General features: G+C 38.1%; 1 non-coding gene across 1 annotated transcript; it reads left to right on the plus strand.

The window, feature by feature from the left end:
* The first annotated feature begins 4,099 nt into the window (after positions 1 to 4,099).
* Positions 4,100 to 4,171, plus strand: TRNAP-CGG (transfer RNA proline (anticodon CGG)). The gene has a single exon. It is a non-coding gene; the product is annotated as a tRNA-Pro (tRNA).
* The last annotated feature ends 3,300 nt before the right edge of the window (positions 4,172 to 7,471 follow it).

The raw sequence follows: 7,471 nt of genomic DNA on the forward strand, positions 1-7,471 counted from the left end.
CCACCTACGAACCCACAAGGAAACGCATAATGGAAGACCATCTTACTCGTCCAACGAGGGATCGCCTAAGTAAGTAAGTAAAAGTAAGGGGAAAAAACCCAAAGTAACCAGATAGCTGTCATGTACAATTTATTATAAAAGTAGGAAAACAAACCGGGCTCTAGGTACAACCACGAGACACTCCACTGCTTCCTTCTTTCCAGGATGAAGATAAACCATTGGTGAACACTTTGATTTAAATGGAAGTATTGTAGCCACTGGCAATATTGATAGCTTTGGTCCTGGTGGGAGGTATTGCCAATATGAGGGCGAAAACTGTGGCATTTTGATTCTATGTAGAGGTCAATGAAAGAAAGGTGCATAATGCTCAAGGTCCACATAAGCCTGGACTAGTATGCTAAGCACGTTTTATTTAATTGGAGAAAGCATGTTTGCTGTTATCAAAAAGCATGAAAGAAATTAGTTACGCCTTATTAAACATATCAGCTCATGCAGAAGCATTACTCTCCAGAGGGATTCTCAATACTGCTTTGATGTCAGGTATTAAACCAATAAGAGTGTGGCACCTGCTCTAGCAACTGAAGCAGACACAAAGGAGCTTAATTTTTTACTTTTTCTTTCTTGGTGTGGTATTTCATTAACACCTCATCAAAGCCTCAATAGAATATACAATGTATCTTTTCTACTTTGCAATTATTAAATAACTATCTCTGTTTTTAAAGTAATGAGGATTTTAAGGGGAATATGCTAGCACTGGAATTATAAATGTTTTCATAATTTTAATCATTATCTGGTGTATGGAATGACAGGATCCCACTTTGAAAACATTCAAGTACAACTGAGTAGTTTGGAAAACTTTGAGTATCATCATCTTGTTATACAATAGGACAAACATGTACATTTTTAGTCTGCATGAATACAAACAGGATGGATTAGATAGGCATACAGGAAAGGCACTATGTGTCCAAGCTGGAAACAAGTAGGTTAAAAGTGGAGAAAGGGATGGGGCCATATATACTGATATTTGCCACATCGCCAACAGAAAAGGCAGATGTGATTCTTCCCACCCCCATTATCCATATCTGTTGTAAAGAGAATTATCTTCACCATAATTCATAATTCCCCATTCAAGGTGCAGGTTATCACCTATAAAGCACTGAATGGTTTGGGACCCGCCTACCTTCGTGACTACATCTCCTACTCTCCTACCATAAACCTGGACGATCTCTTAGATCCTCTGGGGAGGCCCTCCTTTTGCCTCTTCCTCCATCACAGGCATGACTTGTGGGAATGAGGGAGAGAGCCTTCTCCGCTGTGCCCCCCCCCCGGGCTTTGGAACTCGCTACCTGGTGAGATTAGGCAAGCCCAGAAAAGAAAAATGGGTTCCCCTGACACTGTGGAGACCAAAATACACTGATTGTGGCAATATGAAAACAACCAAATTAACTAAATATATAAAATACACATACACATATCAAAAAAACAGGACTGCCACATTCACATTAAGTAGAAACAACTGGTCTTCTCTTGAAATATAAAACACAGTCTTCAAGTGAGTAAATGTCCTGTTCTTTATTTCATATGAGTAGACTCCAGTAGTCACATGAATTGACTCCAACCTACGACTGGTTTCGACTCGCAAGAGCCTTCGTCAAGTGGTTGGGTTCAAATTATCACAAAAAGCTCAACTTTTGAGGTGAGCACTTCACCTAGTGTCCTCTGGAGGGGTGGATCAGCTAGTCTTTGTCGAGCAATATACCCTGCAAGAAGTTTTATTCTGTGGCAAGTATAGCAGGGGCACCCCAGAAGATCTTAGCCTCCTTGGAATGTTATCATAACAAATATAAGAGTTCCAAATATGAATGATTTCAAACGTTTCATTCTCTGCATTGCTAGAAATGTAAAAGACTGGAGGAAGATTCAAAGGGAGGGATTCTTATTTGGGGGCTTGGTCTCCCTAGTCCAGTGGTTCTCAACCTGGGGTCCCCAGATGTTTTTGGCCTTCAACTCCCAGAAATCCTAACAGCTGGTAAACTGGCTGGGATTTCTGGGAGTTGTAGGCCAAAAACATCTGGGACTCCAGGTTGAGAACCACTGCCCTAGTCACACCTGTATACACAGTACAATCTTTTGCATGAGTGTGTAAATGTGTAAATGTAAAGGGGGAAATCCTTTTTACCTCTTTCCTACTCTGCCAGTTATGAAGCTAGCCACCACTTTCCTATCTGTGCTGTTATAGATTTCAGTATATTCCCTCCACTAAATTATTTCTTTAGGAGAAATCCAGATTGTGCATGAAGGGAACAACACTACTGACAGATCTATGGCATCTATCTTTCAGAGTCTAGGGACTTGCAACACTCCTGAACTCTCTCCCTTGTTTTGACTCTTCAGATGAAGTTCCTGTGGCAGTGAGAGGCCATATTTTTGCTGAGGCTTTGAAAAATGCATCTGCTCTCTGTGAACTCATTAAAGGAGGGCTTTAAAAAAATTCCCTTGGTGATATCTTGAGACTCACTGACTCTTCACTGTGCCCCTGAAGTCACTGCTTTGGAGCCACCTACAGGAAAGAGCACCTGTACTCAATAGTGAAGGGCACTTTCAATGGGTTTCTTACTGTGCTGTTCAGCCAAGTTCTTACTGCTGCTGCTGGTAGCTTGTGCTGAATTGGCTGGGCAGCTCATGGTATGAAAAACCAGCTACATAGTATTTTTATTGGCTAAAGCTGGACAATTAAGGTGAACGAGTTCTATGTGTTAATCTTTAGTGTGGGCAGCATGCTGAGAACTCCAAGTGGAAGGCACTTTGATGAGGTAAAAGTACATTCTCAAATTCTTCCACTTAGATACAATATTCTTTGCTTCACTGTTTTTATTGTGCAGAAGCACATCTAACAATGGAAATGAATTCATGAGCTTCATTGTTGCAATGAAAAAGCTGTAGGTTCCAGAAATCTTTAATATGTTGCATCTATTGTGAGATATCAGAAGTTGATTTTAAATATTTTTTCTCCTTACTTCACTGTGACATTTACTATGTCTCCTATATTCCATAAATTTATGAAATTGCATCTAATCCCAACATTCCCACTTTAGTTATAACCCTTGTACCAAAATCCATTTTTCCTCTAAACAGCTACTATACATGTTACATCTCTATGTTGGTGTGATGGCATGCCCGAGCCTATGGGAAAACTATAATGCCTGGCTTTTCTTGGGGGCTATCTGTGTACCTTCTATTAAGATTAAGACCCTTAGCAGACAGAGACACTTTAGGCAAGGTGAAAAGATAACCAAAATGAGTTTACTGGGAAAAGGTGAATAAAGGGTTAACTCCACCTTCTATTAAGATTAAGACCCTTAGCAGACAGAGACACTTTAGGCAAGGTGAAAAGATAACCAAAATGAGTTTACTGGGAAAAGGTGAATAAAGGGTTAACTCCACCTAGGACTATCATAAGGTAACTTAAAACAATACATTACAAAAGGAGCCTTTGCTGGCTGCAGTCATCTCTCTGCAGTCTTCTGCCTCCGATGCAAAGCGATAGTTATAAACTGTCTTAACCTTGTATTGTCGAAGGCTTTCATGGCTGGAATCACTAGGTTCTTGTGGGTTTTTTCGGGCTATAGAGCCATGTTCTAGAGGCATTTCTCCTGACGTCAGGAGAAATGCCTCTAGAACATGGCTCTATAGCCCGAAAAAACCCACAAGAACCTAGTGTCTTAACCTTCTTTCTTGTGAAGCATAAGCTAGTCATAAGCTTCTGTTGTCCTTTGGACTGCTGGTATAAAAATACTGCTGAATGCAGGTGCTAAGAATGCCTGTTTTTGGATTTCTTGGGCCTAGAATACCAGACAATGCCCTAAGCCTCTAGTGATTGTAGAAAAAGGAGGAGTCCAGCAAGAGAGCTCTATACAGGGAAATAGAATAGACCAACTAAGACTGGCCTCTGGGGGGATTTTAAGTTCCACCCAAAACTAATACGAAGGAAAGTATCTATACTATTGAGAAACCCTATAAACAGGGGGAACTAAAGCAGAGGAGAGGAAAAGGCAGAGCCAAGACTTCACAGTTGGCAACTTTTACAGTTCCTAAGGCCGGCTCGTTGGTCTAGGGGTATGATTCTCGCTTCGGGTGCGAGAGGTCCCGGGTTCAAATCCCGGACGAGCCCAGTTTTTTCCTTGGAGACTAGGACGCGGAACAATGGCTTCAAACTACAAGAGAGGAGATTCCATCTGAACATTAGGAAGAACTTCCTGACTGTGAGAGCCGTTCAGCAGTGGAACTCTCTGCCCCGGAGTGTGGTGGAGGCTCCTTCTTTGGAAGCTTTTAAGCAGAGGCTGGATGGCCATTTGTCAGGGGTGATTTGAATGCAATATTCCTGCTTCTTGGCAGGGGGTTGGACTGGATGGCCCATGAGGTCTCTTCCAACTCTTTGATTCTATGATTCTATGATTCTAAGTTTTGGCTAGCACTTGGTTCAGTCGCTCCTTCACCAGTTCTGCTATTTCGTGCTTCCCCTTTCTTGGCCAGTTTACTCAATGCTAAAGGATAACCAGACAATTAAATATTGTATGTGGGTATCTATGTGTGACAGAATTGATAATATATTCCTGTATTTCTTTATTTCCCCCCCCCCCCCGAACTGTTTTGAGATTTGAAATCCATACTGTTCACTGTCCTTTTGACCTTTGCTAACTTTCCAATTCATTTATGAAGCTACTCAGGTGCGTTTTGATAGAGGTGGGGAAGAAAGAACAGCTAATTACGGAACTGTCACTAATTCTGAATGTCACAGCCAGCTCTTGCCATGCTGGGGAGTTTCTCCTTCTTCAACATTTTAGTTCACCTGGCTACTCAAAACTGACAAGACTCTGCACTCTAAGTTTGTCTCCTCATCCTTGGAAATGAACACAGCAAGAAAGGCTGGTGCTGAAATAAGCTTAAGAAACATTTCATGGGTCTTCTTTCTTTCTTTTTTTAAAAATGTAGTGTACAGATTTGTTGTAAATTTTCCTCACTGAGGTGCAGTTGGCATTCAAAGTGGTGAAAGTAAATTTAGTTGAAAAGTGAAATGTAGAATACTGCAACCACCATACACACCAAGGTTGTACTTTAAATTGCTGCAACGTGTCTGCAAATAATTCATCACCAATATGGATGAGTAGACAGTGTGTGATCAGAATATATATTGTATCCCTGCAAAGACAATCCTTGAAAAGTGCTGCTGATAAACACATCCAGATTAAAAGCAATAACCAAGGGAATCAAAATAGAATATATCCTATATATGTACTTGTGGGCTTTTTTTTTTTTGATATTTCATAATCTCATACATTTGCTGACCTCATGGATAATACAAATAGCAGTGTTCCACCCCATCAATATTCTGTACATGGTCTCTTAAAGATTGTTCCTTGTTCTAAGGAATAGTTGTGACAGATTCTGAATTGTATTATTATAGAGAAATAATGAAGAAAGAGCAAAAGACTTCTTAAAATCATCTCTCTGGCAGCCATCTCTCCAAACAGAGGAATATAAGCATACATAATTAGAAGTATAATTTAATTTTATGGGACTTACTTCAGTATTGAAAAGAAAAACAAGGGGAATAAAAATAATCTGTAAATTATTGGGGAAACATCTCTAAGAAGTTTACCTAAAGTATTTATGGCACAATAAAGCTGGTTTCTTTTTTTCTGATAATAGTTTTTATTATTATACCTTTAAAAATAAAATAAAATAGAAACATATAATATTGTACACATACACATACAAAAGATAAAAATAAAAAGGGGTGTGGGGTTATGGAGCTCTGGTTAGTAGTAGATTAGAGTTATATACATATCTGCTGTATCACCGAAGAAGATGGTTTGGGGAGATAAAAGAAATATATATATATATATATAGAGAGAGAGAGAGAGAGAGAGAGTTTTTACAAAAATATCTTCCACACAGGTATTATTATACACATCATTCAACTTTTCTAAAGTTTCAGATGTCCTCTATAGGAACATTCTTTTTGTCATTCAATGACAAAACTTGTTGTCATATCTTCTCATATCTATCTAGTACTCTTTCAATATTCTTTTCCAATTGTTTGGATATATTATTCTAGTTTTAATTGTTTCCCTATATCCATGGAAATCAATTCCCTTTGTTAGTAAATTAGTATTATATACATGAAAATGTACTATAATATGTTGTTTTTAACTCTTTGGAAAAGTTATTATTTGTATATCTGTATTTCCTTCTAAAATAGCTAAATAACAAGACTTACAGTGTCTCCTTAATTTCTGTGAAAACTTTCCAGAATGTTTTGCGCTGTAGCTTTCATATGAATAAACTTTTTCAGGCAATTCTACTAAATTTTATTTATGCTTTCTGATATTGGTTTGATATTCTTGGTTTAAAAGAGTCTGAACTCTATTATATTAATATAGTTAGTTATATGCAGATAATTATACAAGAAGGAACCTTGTGACATCTTCCAGACTGACATATTTTATTATGATGTAATCTACAGGTCCAGTATCCCTCTTCTAGAAAGTTGAAAATGTTCCAAAATCCAGAATTATCCAAATGGATGACTGAGAGTGTGATACCTCCACTTTCTGATGGTCCAATATACACAGACTTTGTTTTATGCACAAAATCTCTCAAATGTTGCATATAAAATTAAGCTATAAAACAAAAGTAAATGAATTTAGTGTTTAGACTTGGATTTGATCTTCAAGATATCTCATGTATATGCAATATTTCAAAATCCATAAAGAAACAATCAAAACCAAAACGTTTCTAGTCTCAAGCACTTTGGAGAAGGGATAGACATTATTATTATTATTATTATTATTATTATTATTATTATTATTATTATTTTACTGACACAAAAACAGAGTATGTCACAGCAAATGAGAATTATTATTATTATTATTATTATTATTATTATTATTATTATTATTACACACGTCTCCTCACAGGTTGAGCAGGTCACAACATTGCCAAAACACACAATAAAAACACATAATAATTTAAAAACACTCTGTAGAATACACATATTAAAGCATATTTCCATAAAATAATATTAAAATACAAAAGCAAAAGTTAGACATAGAATGGAAGTTTAAAATTCATCATTAGAGCTGTCTGGGTAGGCCTGCCAGAAGAGACAGGTCTTCACTTGTGTCTTAAATTCCGACAGCTGATTTAGCTGTTGGAACTCTACTAGCAGGTCATTCCACAGTCATGGGGTGGCCGATGTAAAGGTCCTCTGGTAGTGGTTGCCAGTCGGCTTCTGGCAGGCTGGAGCAGAGCTACCCCCTAAGATGACCTCAGTGTTTGAGGCAGACTATACAGGAGAAGGCGATCCTGTAGGTATTCTGTAGTACTTTAAAGGTCAATCCAACTCCTTATACTTTGCCTGGAAATTAATTGGCAATGAGTGGAGTGGCTTTGGGATAGGGGTGATATG

This window comes from Anolis sagrei, chromosome 3 (assembly GCF_037176765.1).
Source record: "Anolis sagrei isolate rAnoSag1 chromosome 3, rAnoSag1.mat, whole genome shotgun sequence".
In the NCBI taxonomy this organism is placed as follows: Eukaryota; Metazoa; Chordata; class Lepidosauria; order Squamata; family Dactyloidae; genus Anolis; species Anolis sagrei.